The sequence below is a fragment of the Protobothrops mucrosquamatus genome, unplaced genomic scaffold, assembly GCF_001527695.2.
Source record: "Protobothrops mucrosquamatus isolate PMUCROS unplaced genomic scaffold, P.Mucros_1.0 scaffold_257, whole genome shotgun sequence".
Taxonomy (NCBI): Eukaryota; Metazoa; Chordata; class Lepidosauria; order Squamata; family Viperidae; genus Protobothrops; species Protobothrops mucrosquamatus.
Window position 1 is genome coordinate 3,813,117 of NW_015386333.1, and position 20,875 is coordinate 3,833,991.

Here is a 20,875-nt window from a genome sequence, read left to right on the forward strand (position 1 = left end):
GGCGGCGGCGGCGATGGCGGCAACTAGGCACTCCCCTCTCGCCTTCAGTCATTGAGCCGCTCTGCTCCTCACAAAACAACCGACACAGCAGGAGAACGAGAGAAGCAAAGAACGAGCACGCGCCGCACGCCACCCGCTTGCACGCGCGACTCCCCAATGAGCGAAGTGATGGGGGGTGGCACCGCCTCGCGCTTCTTTAGATCTGCGCGCGCATGCACAGTTGCGCACGCGCTACGCGTTTGCCAAGTCAGACTGTATGTCTTACGGAGGGTGGCGCGCTTCACTTTCTCGCCCTCTGTCTTAAGAAGGAGGGGGAGCTGTAGCCCTCACACAGGTGCTGGGTTGGGCTAGCACCAACAACGTTCCCCCTCCACGTTCTATCCATGAACAATAGGCGGCGCGCAGGGGCGCTTCTAGAGTTAGTTCCGCTTCTTTCACACGTTTTCCCTATTCGCGGCACGCCCCTATCTCTCAAGGAATTTCCATAAGGAAAGGGAAAAGCTTACTATTAATAGCAATTGAAGGTGAGGTTATGCAATATTTAAAGATATATGTTACTCACACATTTGTTTTCCATTATAGAATTTGCTATTTAATATAGCGAAATAGGGTCTGAAATGCAACGTCCATTTGTAGGAAAGATGCAATAATGCCAAAATTTAAGGAGAAAATAGACAAGTACTTTCGATTGTACTTCTTGTCTGTGTACTGCTGTGAAAGATGGACATCGAGAAGGAAGATAGAAACCTTCCAATTATGGATCTGAAGATGGTTATTAAAAATACCATGGATGCAAGATTAAATCAGTCAGTCCTGAACTAAATACTAATTTTTGTTCCCTTGAAGTTATTATCAACAAGAAGAAATTCTCGCCTTTGGGATATGTGATGAAAACAACTGACAGCAAAAACAGGACTGGAAATGAACTGGGGGACTAGAAAAATAACTGCCTGGCAAAGTTGAGGGAAGTAGAAAGGGGAGAAATTTATTTTTAATTAATAATAATAAATAATAATAATATAAAGTTGGAGGAGACCTTGGAGGTAATCTAGTTCAACCCCATGCTTAGGCAGGAAACCCTATATCAGTGATGGCGAACCTTTTAGAGACCGAGTGCACAAACCGCAACCCAAAACCCACTTATTTATCACAAAGTGCCAGGGCCTCATCAGCATTGTGCCTGGGGGGGGGGCAGGGAGGTGCCTCTGAGTGCCACCTCTGGCACGCAAAAACCGGGGTTGCAAAAATGGGCTACCGTGCTGCAAGGCACAAAAACGGTCACTGTCGCATCACGGGGTGCAGATACAAGGCGCTGCACCACGTAAGAATGGGGCAGGGCTAGTGAGTATCACGCAGACACTAACCCTGCCCCATTTGCAGCAGGTGCTTGCTCGCGGCCCCATGCACGCATGCATGTATGTAAAATGCTTCCCCCTCCCTTTTCTTCCAGTCCACCAATTGACAATGATTGGTGACCTCTGCTCTACCATCTTTACTTGAGCTTGCTAGTCGGCCGCTTTGCCTCCTTTGTGCTGGGCAGGGCTCCTGCTCCGGGCGGCGGAGGCGGCCTTATGGACCTGCTGCTGGCGGCAGTGCGCCCATGCCAACAAAGGGCTCTGAGTGCCGCTTCTGGCACGCATGCCATAGGTTCGCCACTAGACAAATGGCTGTCTAGTCTCTTCTTAAAAACTTCTAGTGTTGGAGCATTCACAGCTTCTGGAGGCAACTTGTTACACTGGTTAATTGTTCTAACTGTTAGGAAATTTCTCCTTAGTTCTAGATTGCTTCTCTTTGGTTAGTTTCCACCCGTTACTTCTTGTCTTGCCTTCTGGTGCTTTGGAAAATAGCTTGACTCCCTCTTCTTTGTGGCAACCCCTGAGATATTGAACACTGCTATTATGTCACCCCTTGTCCTTCTCTTTATTAGACTAGACATACTCAATTCCAGCAACCGTTCCTTGTATGTTTTAGCATCCAATCCCCTAATCATCTTTGTTGCTTTTCTCTGTATTCTTTCTAGAGTCTCAACATCTTTTTTATATCATAGTAACCAAAATTGGATGCAGCATTCCAAGTGTGGCCTTACCAAGGCATTGTAAAGTGGTATTAATACTTCTCGTGATCTTGATTCTATCCCTCTGTTAATGCAGCCTAGCACTGTGTTGGCTTTTTTGGCATCTGCAGGACACTGCTGGCTCATATTTAAGTGATTGTCCACTAGGACTCCGAGAGCTCTCTCACAGTTACTACTATTGAGCAAGGTACCACCTATACTATACCTGTACATTTGGTTTGTACAGTGTTTGTAAGTGATTGTCCACTACGACTCCGAGATCCCTGTCACAGTTACTATTACTGAGCAAAGTACCACCTATATCAGGGGTGTCAAACTCAATTTCACTGAGGGCCGCATCAGCATTACGGTTGCCCTCAGGGGGCCAGGTGGGTGTGGCCAGGGTGGGTGTGGCCTACTGGGTGGGTGTGATGGAGTGGGTGTGGCCTGCTGGGTGGGCGTGGCCAGATCAACATAGTTCGTGTCAAGGGTGCCTGTGGTGGCCTGGGCAGGAGTGGGACAGATCTGAGGGTCTCTGGCAGAAGGGGGTGGGACCAGGGCAAGTGCCAAGGCATGGTCCATTGGAAGAGCCTCACTGTTCCTCTCAGGCCATGCGGGGGGGCTCGATGGTGATGTGAGCTGCCCGGAGCCCTGGGCAGCAGAGGTCAAATGCCCAGCCTGGCCCTCGAGTACTCGCAGCACCAAGCCCAGCCCCACTTCTCCAAGGGGGTGCCCAGCTGCAATTACCTCCTCCTCAAGGCTGCTGCTGCTGTGCTTGCTCTCCTTAGCCAGGTTGCTCATGATGGGTACAAGGGCAAAGTCAGAGGGAGGCCCATGGGAGGAGGCCCGGCTTTGTATCCAAAACTTCCTTAGCAATAGGATGGGAGACCCCCCAGGATAGGCCAGGAGGAGGGGGCAAGGGGATGGTGAAAGGGCAGCAGGGCAGGACTAAGGTAGGACTTCCCTCAGACCGTCCTTCTCCTTCTTTCCTTCTTTCTTAAGTACAGAGTGGTGGAAAAATATTTGAGATGAGGGAGGGAGAAAAACAGGCAAGAAACGCAGCTGGGGAGGTGTCACCTCCCCAGCATGTACCCAGGAGGTGGGGCCGACGCGGCAGGGGCTGGTTCCTCGCTGTTTCCAGACAGCCTTGTGGAGCTAAGACTGAATGCGTTTCAGCATAGATGGCCACCACAAAATTGTACATTGGCTCCTGGCCAGCCTGGGCCAGGGCCGAGGCAGCAGGGGCCGTTCCCTTACTGTTTTTCAGGATGGCTTCGCGAGCCACATGAAACCACTTCGCGGGCCCCGGGCCTTGTGTTTGACATGTCTGACCTATATACTATACCTGTACATTTGGTTTTTCTTGCCTAAATATAGAACCTCACTTTTTTAACCATTGAATTTCATTTTGTTAGATAGCGCCCAATGTTCAAGCCTGTCCAGATCCTCCTGTATCTTAAGCCTATTTTCTGGAGGGTTGGCTATTCCTGCCAGCTTGGTGTCGTCTGCAAATTTGATGAGTTCCCCATCTATCCCCTTGTCCAAATCATTGATGAAGATGTTGAACAGCATTGGGCCTGGAACATCCCCTTGTCCAAATCATTGATGAAGATGTTGAAGAGCATTGGGCCTGGGGCACCCCACTGCACACTTCCCTCCATGTAGATGCAGTTCCATTGAGGATCGCACACTGAGTACGGCCAGTCAGCCAGCTACAAATCCATCTGGTGGTGATGCTGTCTAACCCACATTTTTCTATTTTATCAAGTAGTAGATTGTGGTCTACTTTATCAAATGCCTTACTGAAGTCCAATTAAATTATATCCACAGCATTCCTCTGGTCCACTAATTTTGTCACTTGGTCAAAGAATGCAATAAGATTTGTCTGGCATGATCTATTTTTGACAAACCCATGTGGATGGATAGAATCAAAGAACTTACAGGACTGTTTTTGGGAGAAGTACAGGTTAATATTAAAGACTGATCAAATGGTTAGCATCTATTCAGTCAGTAAGCAGGACTCATCTGACTCAATAGCATCTGCCCAACCTCTTATCCATGTTAGATCTGATCTTCCATTATTATGTAAACCTAAGTAGAAGAAGTTGAGATCTATATATAGTTCTGTGTTCTAAATAACACAAAAATATAATACTGTATATTTCCATCTGGATTTTAAATTACACACTCCAAGAACTTAAAAACCCAAAAGTTGGCATAAGCATGTTTGTCTGCAGTATATCTTTTAATCGCCGTTGTGGTTTTCACTATTGTTAAAATATATGGGGGGGTTGGGTTACAATGCATACATCCTCAGATTTCTGGAGAAAGGCAAAGTCAAAATGCACAATTTTATTCATGATTATTTGATTATAAGCATAATTTTAATATAAACAGATTATCAGGATTATACAGATATCGCACTGATTTAGGAATTCTGTGGAAGTGCTTTGGAAAACATATATGGCATTTCTTATTTAATTTTCATCCAAACAAATCAAACTTGTTGCTTAATTTTCTGTGGCACCCAGCTGGACTTTTAAGAATAATATTCAGTAGGTGGTTGAAAGCTTCCTGGAGTTGTTGTAGGTAATGCATTTAGACTTGTCACACTTGTGCAAATATGATAGTTAAGAAAGGCCAGCATTTATCTGTAGTTTATTTTCTGCAGCAGTTATATGAAATACAAGCCTCAGCGTCTTCTGGAAAATAGTGGAAGAGGAGGATGGAAATTAACTGCAGCAGACAAGAGGAAACAGATCAAAAGGGAGCAGCAAGAAAACAGTTGCCATGTGTGGATTTTTCTTTACTTTTGTGTGTACAAAATGAGCAGAATGATATTTTATGGAAATATAAATGAAATAAATAACTATCTCTTCCAAACTGAAGGCATGCTGAGTATGATAAATCTGATTTTAATTAAATAATTTCTATTTTTAGGTTAATGTAATTCAACAGTGTGTGTATCTATTTCTATATATTTAGCTGCATGAGAGCCTTATTAAAAAAATCAAATTCTTAAGGCAACATAGGAGTATTAAATGTCTGCTTCAGTAGATATATCTTTTTTAATGAAAAATTTTAATGAAAATTTTTATCAGTGTCATCATCAAAGTAAACAAACCCATGTGCTGATTATGTCAACAGGTCATGGCCCTAAGCGGAAGTGATGTGTTGGCCTAATCCCATCAAGATAAGCATGAGTAGCCCTAGCAGCCCTATTTTCAGATAATGCGTATTGAACCTAATCCCATCAAGAAAAATGTGGCAGTCAATCCTCTGGGTACATGATTAGCTTAACCCTAGACTAATTCTATAGACATTCAAAACCAAAAAAAGCTAAGTAAAGTGAATAATTAACAGAGGCCTGTGTTTTTGAGAAACAAGCCCTACTTTGGGGAGCTGTGAAATGAAAAATAAAAAAATGCTTTTTACTTCTAATCATTCTAGCCTAATGATGCTTTTAATTTTTGTGGAGTTTTAAAAATCAGTGCCTCCAAAGCTTGGGAAAAGGGAGCTCCTAAAAGGCAGCCAGAGCCTGCATTTAACCCCCTTTTTTCTAAAAGTTATTTATTTCTAGGCGGTTTTAAAATAATTTCCTCGAATGCAGGGGAAAAAACAAACCACAGCCCTTTTAAAACCAACAGCTGGTTTTTACCTTTGTAAATATCTAAAGACACATATTTTGCCAATTGCACCCTGAAATCCTCATGTACACGTAACCGTTCGAAGCATGGCCTTAATAAAATTTATTCTGCCCCCCTACAGCAAAAGACAAGGAATATTAACAGGAATTAAAATGCTCACAAGAGGCAAGCAGCCAGGCGGCAAGTAGGGATTAAGACTTGTTCAGACATGTCAGGACCGCGATTCCAGGCATGCGTGTTTCTGTCTGCTAGTAAAAAAGGGGGTTAGGCCTTGTTCGGGACATGCCCAGGCATGTCATACCTCCCCGTGATTCTGGGCATGCGCAATGCTCAAGGGCGTGTCATTGCAAGGGCAGGGGGGTTGTGCGGGCAGGCCTGAACAGCTAGCAATTTAATTCCAACAGTCTTTTGAAGATGACAATCTCTGATTCCAAAGCTGTTTTTAAAATAATAGCAAAAGCTAGCGTCACATGCTCTGACACAAGGCCCCAGCCAGCAGAATGCAACAAAATCTGTTGCAGGGGTTATGATAAAGAAAAATGTTTATTCAGACCCGTTTTGCACGGCTGTAGCATGGTGTGTTGTAACTTTAATGATGAGGTGCAGAGTACTTACCGGACAGCCTGTGAAATGGTGAATGATACTACATTATCTCCAAGCAATGGTAAGTAAATATGTTTTTATTTATGATAATGTAAATGCTGCTGGAGCAGATAGCATACTAACAGGATGTGCTTTATATTTTGCAGACTCCGAATTAATAACACTTAGACAGCAAACACTTCAAGACACCCCGATTTTATATTCCTGTGGTAATCACTGTGGTCACAAAGTTTCTGCAGATTTTTCTGATCTAGACTATAACAGGGATTCTGAGCTATCCCAGAGACCACGCTATCTGCCCTGTGAGTTAAAGAGCTGCAATTTGTGTAAAGACTGGTTTGCTTGCGACTGCGGATATGATTTGTGGGGCACAGGCGGGTCAACGTATGGTAAAATAGTGTGTTATGGTTCTTTATCTTCTGATTCTGATAGTGGTGATGAGGGATATTTTTCTGATGGTGGAGCCATGCCCCCTCTGAACTCTGTATAACCAATAGAAGACTGTGTTAACGTCAACGCTTGACCATTGTGTCAGTGGTCTTTCAGTATAATGATGCATGAAAAGCTTCTAAGCCATATTTATTATACACCAGGATGTGTAGGGAGTTATGGAGGTGTGAATACCCTTTTTCAGGAAGCTAGAAAACATGATAAAAACCTGACGATGAAGCAAGTCAAGACGTGGCTGTCAGGGCAAGACGCTTATATGGTTCATAAGCCTGCAAGAATTAATTTCCTAGAAATAAAACAGTAGTGTCTGGCTTAGATCATCAATGGCAGACTGACCTCATAGATGTCTCCAAATTTTCTAAGGAGAACCATGGAAAAAAGTACATCTTAGCAGTTATCAATGTGTTATCTAAATATGCCTGGGCCTCCCCTTTATCTGATAAAACAGGGAGGGAAGTTACATCCACCTTCCAGAATATCTTTGAAACAGGATGCGCACCCCGAAAAATACAGACAGATGCAAGTAAAGAATTCTTGAATATTCCGCTGAAGAAACTTTTAGCACGTTATGGCATTCATCATTTTGTCACTCATAGTGAAACTAAAGCAGCCGTTATAGAGAGGTTTAATAGAACCCTAAAAAACAAACCCTGGAGATATTTCACAGTTAGAAATACCCATCGGTATGTGGACATTTTGGCAGATACTATTCAGGGGTACAATAACACTTACCATCGTAGCATCGGGACTGCTCCTAACACCGTAAATTTGTCTAACGAAAGGGATGTGTGGATGATGTTTTATGGGGTAGCTTTAAAAAGTAAAAGAAAGGAAAAAATGTCTTAAGATGGGAGATTATGTCAGGGTATCTAGACTGAAGGGTAAGTTTGAAAAGAGCTATCAGCAAACCTATGCGGATGAGATATTCACCATCAAAGAACTGGAGACAAGGGGGGAAAGAGTGGTGAATAGATTAAATGATTACACAGGTGACCCTGTAAAGGGGGCTTTTTACTTTGAGGAGCTCCAAAAGATTCCTGCTGATCTGGCATTTTGAAAGAACATCAAATGAGCTATTTTCAGGTTATATGAACACGCATCTCAGACAGAAACAGGAGGCCAGTGGTTACCCTGACTGGTGCAAAACAGAACAGGATAAAGAGCAATATATTCAGGATTATGAAAAGATGGAAGGTGTCCGCTTACGACATGACCACATTGAAGTAAATCCTGCTAAAAGACAGATTGCCAAACTCTTTTTAAATTCACTGTGGGGCAAGTTTGGTCAGAGCACCAATCACCTGACCACATCCGTGGTGACAAACCCTGAGGATTTATTCAAATACCTTTTTGTGCCCTATTATGATGTTTCCTCATGTGAGTTTGTGGATACAGAGACAGCCGTTGTGACGTGGAAAACAGCCAAGAACCACCTCACCAAATCTACATGCACTAATCTATTCATTGCCAGCTTTACTACTGCTTATGCACGGCTGGAATCATACAGGCTACTGGATGGTCTGGGCAATAGGTGCTTGTACCATGATATCGATTCAGTCATTTTTGTAAGTAGAGAGGGGCCATGGACACCTCCTTTGGGTGATTATTTAGGACAGCTGACAAGTGAGATTCCACCAAACACTATGATAACAGAGTTTGTTGCGGCTGGTCCCAAAACGTATGCTTATGCTTTGTCCAACGGTGAAGCGGTGCTAAAGGTTAAGGGAATCACGCTAAACTGTGAAAATAGCAATAAGGTTAATTTTGACAGCTTGAAAGATTTGGTAGATATAGTGCATACCTTTTTTTAATGAAAATTATCAGCACTTTTGATCAGTGATGTCATCAAAGTAAACAAACACACATGCTGATTACGTCACCAGGTCATGGCCCTAAGCGGAAGTGACGTGTTGGCCTAAGTCCATCAAGATAAGCATGAGTAGCCCTAGCAGCCCTATTTTCAGATAACGCGTATTGAACCTAATCCCATCAAGAAAAATGTGGCAGTCAATCCTCTGGGTACATGATTAGCTTAACCCTAGACTAATTCTATGGACATTCAAAACCAAAAAAAGCTAAGTAAAGTGAATAATTAACAGAGGCCTGTGTTTTTGAGAAACAAGCCCTACTTTGGGGAGCTGTGAAATGAAAAATAAAAAAATGCTTTTTATTTCTAATCATTCTAGCCTAATGATGCTTTTAATTTTTGTGGAGTTTTAAAAATCAGTGCCTCAAAAGCTGGGGGAAAAGGAGCTCCTAAAAGGCAGCCAGGGCCTGCATTTAACCCCCTTTTTTCTAAAAGGTATTTATTTCTAGGCGGTTTTAAAATAATTTCCTCGAATGCAGGGGAAAAAACAAACCACAGCCCTTTTAAAACCAACAGCTGGTTTTTACCTTTGTAAATATCTAAAGACACATATTTTGCCAATTGCACCCTGAAATCCTCATGTACACGTAACCGTTCGAAGCATGGCCTTAATAAAACTTATTCTGCCCCCCTACAGCAAAAGACAAGGAATATTAACAGGAATTAAAATGCTCACAAGAGGCAAGCAGCCAGGTGGCAAGTAGGGGTTAAGACTTGTTCAAGCATGTCAGTACTGCGATTCCAGGCATGCGTGTTTCTGTCTGCTAGTAAAAAAGGGGGTTAGGCCTTGTTTGGGACATGCCCGGGCATGTCATACTCCCTGTGATTCTGGGCATGCGCAATGCTCAAGGGCATGTCATTGCAAGGAGGCAGGGGAGTTTGTGCGGGCAGGCCTGAACAGCTAGCAATTTAATTCCCGCAGTCTTTTGAAGATGGCAAATACTGATGGAGATTTGTTTGATATAAATTTGACCCCCAAACCTCCCAAGCGTGGGCGTAGAATAAGAAAAGGACCTGAGCTATATGGCTTCATTGGAGAGAACAAACTTATAAAGCCTTGTTATTGCAGGTTCTGCAAAACATCAAATGGTAAGTAAATATAAAAAAATTAAGAAAACAGTATTTTGATTAGTTGAAACAGCTAGCCTAATTCTACCTTATTTCCTGTTTTAGAAACGGTGGAGTCTCAAAATGTCAGCATGCCTCAGATTCTGAAAGCGTGTATCATTAAAATATTACACCATTGTTTAATGGGATGTCTACAATCAGATGAAGATCATATTGATAATACCAGTGAAACAGAGCTTATTAACAGCTTATGCTTTAGACTTTCTATGCCTCATGTTCTCTGGATCATCATCAGTATTTCTGACAAAATGAATAACTTATATTTCATCCAGGATTCCCTTGGTGATCTCAAGACATTCATACAGCATATCGAAAAGAACAGTAAACCACTGTCATTAATGTCAAAGATTGAAACTGAATTGCCATTGTCTCTGAAGAGGTTCATATGCCAGAATGTAACAGAAATTAATTACAAGAAACTGTTAATGCTATGAAATTTATAATAAAATGTGCTTTACAAATCACATAAAAGATGTATTATGTTTTTTTTCTTTTGCTGGCCCGTTTAACCTTGTCAGATGTTAAACGCAATTTAATCAATTGGGTTTCCCTGATGAGGCGGGACTGGCCAGTTTTGCAAAAGTTGTGAAGAACTCACCAACTCTGATGTTATTAATTTGTAACATCACGTACTATTCAAATGCAGCTTTGCAAAAGTTGTGAAGAACTCACCAACTCTGATGTGATTAAGTTGTAACATCACGTACTATTCAAATGCAGCTTTGCAAAAGGTGTGAAGAACACACCTCCTCTGATGTGATTAATTTGTGACATCACCAGCGTGTATAAAAGCAGGGTCCATACTGGTCCAGTCACGTTTGCTGGTTTCTGGCATATCCATACCTCCGGAGCCATGTGATCTGCTAAGAAGTCCCTTTTCAGAATGGAAGCTACTATTGTAAGTAGTTTTATGGCTAATTTTTGAAACACTTAGATGCAAAATGGAGTTTTATAATATTCTTCTCTGCTTGCTTGTTTGATTGATTGATTGTTTTATTTCACTAGAATGAATTGACAGACTCAGAATGTTTGAGGGTATATGAAGGTATTTGTCTTTCATACTTTCATACATTTAGATTCTTATAAACATTTCTGTAACAATTCTGACCATTGGGATTTTTCTTTTCCTTCAGAATGGGAGGATGATCAGCCATTTGCAGATCTCACAATTCCCACAGGGCACCAATTGACAGACTCAGAATTTTGAGGGTATATGAAGGTATTTGTCTTTCATACTTTCATACATTTACATTCTGATAAACATTTCTGCAACAATTCTGACCATTCGGATTTTTCTTTTCCTTCAGAATGGATCAGCCATTTGTGGATCTCACAGTCCCCACAGAGCACCAAGGGACCCAGAATGACATGAGCCCTCAGCCTTCCACAAGCCACACAACACAAATGCTGTTAGGAGGTATAATATCTAGCATTTTATCCTACTACAAAACCATTAGTATTATTTTTTAGAAACTAAAAGGGTGGTGGTGGTGATGGTATTACATTATTAGGAATGTTGGTGATAGCCTTTTGTTTGTTTGTTGTTTGTTTAACCAGAGCCGGCCTGCAAAATAGCAAAAATGCATGGAGGTGGACTTCCCGCATCCCCAGCAGACAGTCATAATTGTGATTCTATGCCTGTATCTCAATCAGAAGGGGAGATACGTCATTCTATGCCACAGCTACAAGCCCCTAACTCTGCAAACTCTCAGAATATGAACAATGTTTATCTGGATATGGTGCAGGCATGGGAGAAGCCTATCCGAAATTTCAGGGCTGTGGAATACCATCATCGATATAGATTTGTTAATCTTGACCGAATCCAGTCTTTTGTAGATGCTATAGAGGCTATTCATAATGTGATATAGACTCTTTTGAATAATGTTGCTAGGGACATAGGTCCAAATGATTTTGTTCAACTCCGGTTGGATGCAGAGGGGTTAAATCATCCTCTCTTTTCTCTTAGGAGGCATGTGAATGATTTAAATGCTGATGATTTTCTGACCAGTGTTGAAAATCTGCTTCAAAGTAAGGCAGAGATATTGTGGGGGAGAGGGTAATTTACAATTAGTGGTTACCGTCATCAAGAACAAGGAGGGGGGAGGGCTTAGGAAGTTAAACACTGAGCTGCTCACCAGAGTACTGGAGAAAAAAAGACAGCACCTAGTACATTTCAATGTGGAAGGTGAATTTCTGTGTTTTGCTATCTGTTTGCTCTGGCTGATTGGTGTGGATGTTAGAAATCAAGAAATTATTACCAGGGCCAGGGAACTTCACAGCAGACTGGGTGTTTCCACAGAAAACAGGATTGACTTTTCTCAGATACACCTCTTTGAAGAAGATTTAAGGGTCACTATAAAGATCTTGTTTTATATGCAGGACGGGTGAAGGTTTTTTGTCACAGGTAGCCCCCAGCAAGAAAAAATAGTGTTTATATTGTTACACGACAAGCATTACTATGGCATCATAGTAATAGAACGCTATTTCTGTAAATTCTGCCACACACCCTACCATCACAAATTTAATCATGGCTGTCAATATATCTGCAGAGCATGCCTCAACCAAGAATGTCAGCAGGTGGAGGAGGAGAAGACGCGCTGCTGTAGGTGCAAAGTGTTTTGCCGGTCTAAGGTGTGTCTTGAAAGACACACACAACTTGCTATGGAGGGAAAAGTTGACTGTAAGAATAAAGAATATTGTGAAACATGGGGTTTACGTCTTTAGCCCCCACAAAAAGTGCAAGGAAACCAAGTGTGGACAGTGCTCTGAAAAGGTTGAAAGCTTGGAAGGGCATTTATGCTTTCTAAAATTGTTGGGCCGACCGCAAATTGGCGAAAGATACATCATTTATGATTTTGAATGCTGTCAAGAGACAGGCACCCGTGAGACTTCCGGTTTGAGTTCCTGTGCCGATGGCGGCTTTCTCTTTCGCCACCTGCCCCGAGGACGCGTAAAAGCCGCAGGAGCAGCGTCAAACAGCTGCTCCGTGGCTTGGAATCCCCTTCCCCAGGCAAAGGGGAGGGGGAGAGCCTCCCTGATAGGGGTAGAGCTCCCTAGCTCCCACAGTATTATAGCTGTGGGGGTGGAGGTGAGTTCCCCCGGAGTCAGGGACTTCTCCGCGCTTTGGGCTGCATCCGTTCTGTGAACGAAGGCAGACACGGACTCAACCTCTGCTTATGGGACATCGTGAGTAAATTTTGGGAACAGACAGAGCGATCCAGGTGCTTGGGAGTGGCATGGATAAGTACCTTCAGCTTTGATTTTAATAACTTCTCCATTAAGACTTAAAGTTTAAGAAGAAGAAAAAAAGAAAAAAATGGCCGCGGAAGGGCGTTTTGCTCTTTAATAGAGACTTTCACTTATTGAGGACTTTCACTTTGGCTTTTATTTTCTGCTGGACTACTATTGCCTCAGAGTTATTGGTTTTGAAGGTGAGCAAAATATCTGTTTTTGCTTTTTGTGGCAGTTTCAAGAAAATTTTAATGCACATTGTATTATACAAATTAAATTTGAGAAGGAGGGAAGAGAAAGTAAAATGGCTTCAAAGCGTGGGGGAACTTTTCCTCCTCCTCAGAAAGGTTTGAGCTCTTCTTCTCCAGCTGTACAGTTATCACAGCAAACAAAGCCTACTCCTCCACCCTCTCCTCCATTGCCAGCTTTAACACTGAAAGATTTACAAGATGCTTTAAAAGACACTGTTATGCAGTTTGAAAAGAAACTTGAGGAGAAACTTGAGGAAAAACTTGAAGAAAAAAATGATGAGTTGAGAGAAGATATAGTGTTTGCATTGCAAGCTTTGGCTGATAATGTAGATCGTGTTGCAGGGCGAGTGGAAGAGGCGGAGGAACATATTGAAGTTTTGGAAATAAGAATGGGCAAAGTGGAAGAGAGTACTGATGTAAATCAGAATGAGATTCTTATGTCACAATTCAGAGAAATGGAACATGCATTGAGAATAAGAGGATTGTCTGAAAATGCTCAAGAAAAACTGGAAGAGGAAGTTATAACAGAATTAGCTTTGGTTTTGTCCTGCCAACCTGAAGAATTAAAGAGAGAAGTGGAAAAAATGTTCAGAGTTAATTCATGGGTGGCGAGACAGAGAAATCTTCCAAGAGATGTTGTGATTTATTTTTCAAAGAAGTCAATTCGTAACGAAATTATTCAGGCTTTTTATAAACAAAGATTTCAAATCTTAGGTCAAGATGTGATAATTTTAAAAGAAATACCACACAAGATACTTAAAAGAAGAAAAGATTTTACTTTTTTGGCTGAAGAATTGAAAGTGCGACAAATACAATTCAGATGGGAGATACCAGCTGGTATAATGGTTAATTACATGGGAGTGCGCTATCGTCTTAACACAGTGGCAAAAGCAAAAGATTTTTATAGTTCAATTTTGAAAGCAGGTCATTTAGCATCTCCACAAGGTAGTAGGAAGGAAAGAACTCAAGAAGATAAAGCACAAGCTACTTCATCAGCAAAAGTTATTAAATCACAGGATCAAATTCAAGCTGAGTCACAACTTGTGGAATTTACAGATGATCCGAAATCTCAGAGATTGACTCGTGCAGCCCACAGACGTAAAGAAAGAGAGCAACGTAGATTGGAGGAGGTACCTATAGACCAGCAGGTAACTTCAGAGCTAGTGGGAGGAGCGAGACCAAAGAAATCAGTGTCGGCTGATATGCAAGGGGCGCTTCTGAGGCTCTCTGCCACCAAAGATGGCAAGGTTCCTGACTTGGAATGTTAATGGATTGAATTCACCGCAGAAGAGAAAAAAGGTACTTTTTTATTTGAAGCAACATAAAAATGATGTTGTTTGCTTACAAGAGACTCATATTACAGCAAAAGATCAAAAGTACTTGATTAATTCACGGTTGGGAACACATTTTATTGCACCTGCGCCTCAGAAAAAAGGCGGGGTAGTTATTTATGTTAAAAATGAGTTCTTGCCTAAATTGATTGATTCTGACTTAGAAGAAAGATATGTTTTTATTGAAATGCTTTTGAATGGGAAGAAATGCCTTATTATTGGATTATATGCTCCAAATTCACAGCAGAAACAGTTTTATAAATTGATACATCAGAAGCTAAATCAAATGGATTACAAATCTGTTATTATGATGGGAGATTGGAACGGAGTCTTGGACTCAAGAAAAGATAGGAAAGGTTCCTGCAAAGTTTTTAACTCATCATTGCCTAAAACTTTTTTTGACTTGAAAGAAGAATTGGAACTAGAGGATATATGGCGGGAAAGAAACATGGATGAGAAAGATTATACTTTTTTTTCGGATAGGCACCAATCCTATTTGAGAATTGATTTTTTTTTGATAACTAATGATTTTCTTTCTAGGGTGAAGAATGTTAAGATTTTTCCTAGGACATTATCAGATCATAGTCCAGTGTGGATGGAATTACTTCGTGAAGAAGGAGAGAGAAGATCCTGGAGATTGAATGAAAATTTGTTTAGATATGATATAAATGTGCAGAAGTGTAAGGGTTATTTGAAAGAATTTTTTTTCTTAAATAGGCATAAAGGTACCCCGATTTCAATAGTTTGGGATGCTAGTAAAGCTTATATGAGAGGTATTTTGATTTCTATGAATACTGCTCATAAGAGAAAGCAAGTACAAAAACGAAAAGACTTAGAGGAGGAGATTAAATTGAAAGAACGGGATTTTATTTTGAATCCGTCGGATAATAATTTAAAAGTATCAATAACTATGCTTAGGGAACAATTCAACATGTTAATAGCTGACCAGACTGCAACTAGTTTAAGGTACATGAATTATAATACATTTTGTAACGCAAATAAACCTGGCAGGTGGTTGTCTTATCAATTACGTAAAAAACAGAAAGCAAGAACTATAGAGAAAATAGATTATAATGGTAAAGTGCCATTTGAACAAAAGTTTATTAAGAAGAGTTTCTTGGAGTTTTATTCTAAGTTGTATGCCGCTGAAAAGATACAAAATGGAGAAATAGATAAGTATTTACAGGAGGCACATTTTCCTATATTGTCTGATAATCAAAGGGAAAAAATGAATAGTTTAATCTCAGTTGAGATTAAGGGAGCAATTAAGCAATTAAAGGTTGGAAAAGCTCCAGGTACAGATGGATTTACAGCAGTTTATTATAAAACATTAATTGAAGAAATGATAGAACCCTTACAGGAATTGTTTAACAGTATACTGCTGGGCAAGGAGGTACCTTCTACTTGGAGGACTGCTTTTATAGCCTTAATACCAAAGGAGGGTCAGGATTTGACGCTACCTAAGAATTACAGACCTATATCTTTATTGAATATAGATTATAAGATTTTTTTCTAAAGTATTGGCAAATAGATTAACGCAAGTGTTGGGTCAAATGATTCATAGTGACCAATCTGGATTTTTAACTGGAAGATACATGAAGTATAATGTAAGACAGATTATGTGTGGTGGACTTGTAGGGTGGTCAAAGCATTTTGGATAAAGATTTGGTGGAATATTCAAAATGTTTTTAAGAAAAAGATAAAGTTTAAGCCTCAGCTATTTTTGTTGGGCATTATGGAAAATTTGGATAAAAAAGAAATGGAATTGATGCTGAATTTGATAACTGCTGCAAGATTATTAGTAGCTCAATGTTGGAANGGGAGGGGGGTGGGGAAGGGTGGGGTTTGAGGGAGGTGGGGAGTTATATTGTAAAACTTTTAAAAATTTTCAATTAAAAAAAAAAGAGAGACAGGCACCCGTATACCTAATTATGCCTGCGCCAGGGATATGTTGAAGGATGGGTATGATAAAGATGTTGTGAGGTGGGATTGTTATGGTGTTAGATGCCTGGAGCAGTTTGTAAAGAATTTTATAAATCATAAGTTTAAAGGATGTACTTTTATTGCTCACAACTCCAAAGGTTATGACAGGTACCTAGTACTGAGGCAGCTGATCCGTGAAAAGGCTAGGGTTCAACTTATAAGTCAGGGGGGAAACTGCTGTGTATCACCCTACCAGATTATAAGATTCAGTTTATTGATAGCCTCCCAATTTTTGCCCCTTAAATTAAGCAAATTACCCAAAGCTATGGGTTTTCAAGGAAGCAAAGGATATTTCCCCCACTTGTTCAATACAATGGCCAATCAAGACTACGTGGGACCATTCCCTGAAACCAAGTATTACAGCCCTGAAACCATGATGCCCGGGAGAGAGAAGAATTCATGAAATGGCACGCTGCTAATATAGGTATTGTGTTTAAACTAAAGAAGGCTCTGGCTTACTATTGCAGACAAGATGTAGATATATTAAGAGAGGCCTGTATTCGATTTAGGGAACAGGTAATGAAAATGATTGAGCGTGAGTGTCTCAGGGGGGTTGGGGGGATGTTGTTGAGGAGATAGAGATTTGATGCATTGACCCCTTCCAATATATCACATTGGCATCTGTCTGTATGGCACAGTACCTGTTCATGTATTTGAAGAGCAATACCATTGCATTAGTTCCTTTGGATAGTTATCACAAGACACAGAAAAGGTATTCAGCTCCAGCGATTCAATGGTTGTTGCATATAGAGCACACTGAGAATCTCAATATTCAGCATGCTCTGAAGGGGGGTGAAAAGCAAGTAGGCAAATATTTTTTGGATGGCTTTGCTATCATAAATGGAACTTCCACAGCTTTTGAATTTCATGGTTGTTTTTTTCATGAGTGCCCTGTCTGCTATTCTGAAAAAGACTTCAATAAATTACTTGATTCAACATATGGTAACCTGCACAACCGTACTAAGATTAAAGAAGAGTACCTCAGGGACCAGGGTTATGCTGTGCTCTGCATCTGGGAACACGAATGGAGGGCCATGGTGGATGATGACACCTCTTTGAAGCAGTTTCTAGTTGAGAATAAGCTCCCAACTCTTTTGAATCGAGATGCTTTTTTTGGTGGTAGAACAAATGCTACATGCCTGTACTACAAACCAAAACCTGGTGAACAAATCTTATACTACGATTTCACCAGTTTGTACCCTTTTGTGAATAAGACCAAGGAGTACCCAATTGGCCATCCGCAAAATATTTGTGTGTTATATTTTAATTAGCATTGATGTCAAGTACCTTTTTTATTATATGGAGAAAAATATAGCAGAAATAGAAAAGAGATGCTTCCATCCACCATTAACTGTCTGCATCCATAATTCTATCTCCTGAATATTTTTTCATTTATATAAAAATGTTGCTCACTATAGAAATAATTATTAAAACAACAAAAGACATACTGTATATTCTATGCAAATTCATGTCTGTTACAAAATTATGGGTTTATTACAAAGGAAAAGGTGAAATGTTCATTTACTATTAACATTGAGTGTCAAAAAAAAATTTTTTTTTAAATGCCATTTTGATTCTTAAACTTAAGAGCTTTGCCAAAATCAATTTTCCAGAACATTGTCAATACAATTTTTTAAATTCTAGATTGGATTCATTTCATTCAGAAAAAAAGAAAAATACATGTAAAGCATTTATTCAAGGGGCTAGGTAATATAGTGGTGAGGACACAGAGCCCATCAGATATACATAAATTGTTAACTGCCAGCAGCCTCAGGCAGCAGCATCCTTGATGATCAAATAAAGCCATGATTCCCCAAGTCTGATGTAAATTATAAAATGCTTTCCATTAGTTTTGCCATGTCTTGTTTAGAAGTGCCCTAAAATTCCATCTAATACAGTGGGATTTAGCTTTGGTGATCATTGCTAACATTCCAAAAAGATTCTCAAGTACATTTTTGTTCTATTTCAATTCACCAACTGTGTAGAATATAATGCAGAGGAAGGTGTTTTATATAAGTACAGATAGTCTTCAACTTACAACAGTTCACTTAGTGACCATTCAAAGACATGACTTTTTCACATTTAGGACAATTACAGCATCCCTATGGTCACATGATCAAAATTCAGACACTTTGCAACTGACTCATATTTATGACAGTTGCAATGTCCTGGGGTCATGTAATCATCTTTTGTGACCTGACAGCAAAGTCAATGGGGAAGCCAGATTCACTTAACCGTATTACTAACTTAACAACTGCAGTGAGTCACTTAACTGTGGCAAGACCATTAAATGGGGCAAAACTCATTTAACAGTTGAATTTACTTAGCAACAGAAATTTGGGGTTCAGTTGTGTTCAAATGGCTGTTTTGGATTTGATTGACTCTTTTTAAGGAAAGACAGACATACCATATTTATGTTCCAAATTGTCAAATTCCACTTACCAAATAGAAGAACTTGGTATTCAAAGAGGAGATGTAGTTTCTAACTTATAAAGCATGTGAAACTAAAAGTTCATGATGACATAATTTATCATTTTCTATATTGTCATCTATGAGTGAATTTAGATCTCGGTCTTCATCATCATCAAACTTTGTCAATGTTCATCTCAAACCTAAGGGTTTTCTACCTGAAGATATCCTTGTATATATATGCAGGGCTTTTTTTCTCGGAGAAAAGGTGGCGGAACTCAAACCTGGCCACGCCCTCATCAAACCCTAGGACTGCCCCTTTAGAGAACAGGAATGCAAGTAAAATTTGGGAGGGGCTATTTCCGGTGTGGGAGGGGCTATTTCCGGTGCGGCCGGCCCGGAAAAAGGTGCCGGAACGCCGTTCCGCCGCGTTCCGGCTGAAAAAAAGCCCTGTATATATGTAACTGTCATGTCACATATTTGGACAAGAACTACACAGATTTTAATAAAGTATCTTTAATATTAGCTGGGCAAATCTCAAGTGTTGGAAACTAATTGGAATTTCCTAGCTCATTTATAAGAATTTTCTATAATGCTTTGAGTCCCTCCAAATGCTTTCAAAAAAGCTGCAGTATGGTTTATCTACTATCTCTTGGTCATTTATGTCTGTATCTCAGTCATTCTTTTCTCAGCCTCCCCATCTCTGACAATAAGTTTTCTCAAAACAGAACCTCTCAAAGGCATGTAGAAATGGTTGCAAGTGTTTTTATTATTGATGCTGTTTATGCTAGTTAGCAGAGATCTGATAGATCATTACTGTACAATGCAACAAGTACATATAGAAAAATCAACATGAACTCTCTAGAAATCCACATTGTATTAGTGAATAGTAGTTTTCCTCATTTCCTCAAGAGGACAATTTCCATTGTTCTCAGCCAAGGGCATACCAAAGATGGGGCAATGGGAATGGCTCACCCCAGTTACCGACAGTGTGTGCATTGTCTGAGGAAGCTATCTGGAAGCTAGGTGGCAGGTGTAGAGTCAGGTTGCTGCTCTTGGCATGCCAATCAGCTCTTTGGCAGTGTGATGGAGCAAGGGAGATAGTGCAAAGTGATGATTGTGTGGTTAGGCCAGCCTGAATCCTTCTGCTCAGACCCCTCATCTGCTCCAGGGATCAAACATGTTAGTCACAGCAATGTTTCCAGACAATATTGCTAAAGACCCATACTAGTTAGGAATGATCAAAATTGTAGTCCATCATGGATGGTACCAAGTTGAAGAATACTGCTATACCACATAAACATGCCCAGTAATATTAATATATTTTTCTTCCCTAGTACTTGTTCTTCAAAGATTCTACAAGCTCCCTGTAAATAACTTGCTAAAATATGAAGATGAATGTATATATCTTACTAAAAGGGGAAAAAAGCTATGTAATTATATTGTTTGGTTAACAAAAAAAGGGCATTCCTAAATAGAAACAGTAGCATAGTTACAAATCTTACTATATATTTTAGCCATTCTGAACTTTTGAATGGGTTCCATCTACACTGAAACAATTTTTTTTTTAAAGTTTGATTTTGAAATGTGAGTAGATATACAGTATTTGAGAGGATATACATTCCAAATTATCATAAAATATTTTCAATCCTTTTTCCGTTCTAAAAATCACAAACTGGAATTAATTTTCACACCATAATGCTGATTTAATATACATGAGCTTCACACATGGAACTGTGCTAATCACAGGGTTCCCACATGTGATAATATTTGCAGATTCCAACGTCAAAGGTATCAGAGTTGATTTTGCTCTGGCCTCTTCGCAAGTAATTATTTCATTCATCTTACATTCTGATGAGAAAATATATTTTGAAATAAATTCATCACGCTTTATTTTATGAACAATAGTCTGACTACGTATC

At 40.2% G+C, this 20,875-nt stretch overlaps 1 long non-coding RNA gene across 1 annotated transcript; it reads left to right on the forward strand.

The window, feature by feature from the left end:
• Positions 1–6,327: 6,327 nt before the first annotated feature.
• LOC107302423 lies at positions 6,328–10,186 on the forward strand. Its single transcript, XR_001549381.1, has 3 exons — positions 6,328–6,364; positions 6,450–6,605; positions 9,794–10,186. It is a non-coding gene; the product is annotated as an uncharacterized LOC107302423 (long non-coding RNA).
• The last annotated feature ends 10,689 nt before the right edge of the window (positions 10,187–20,875 follow it).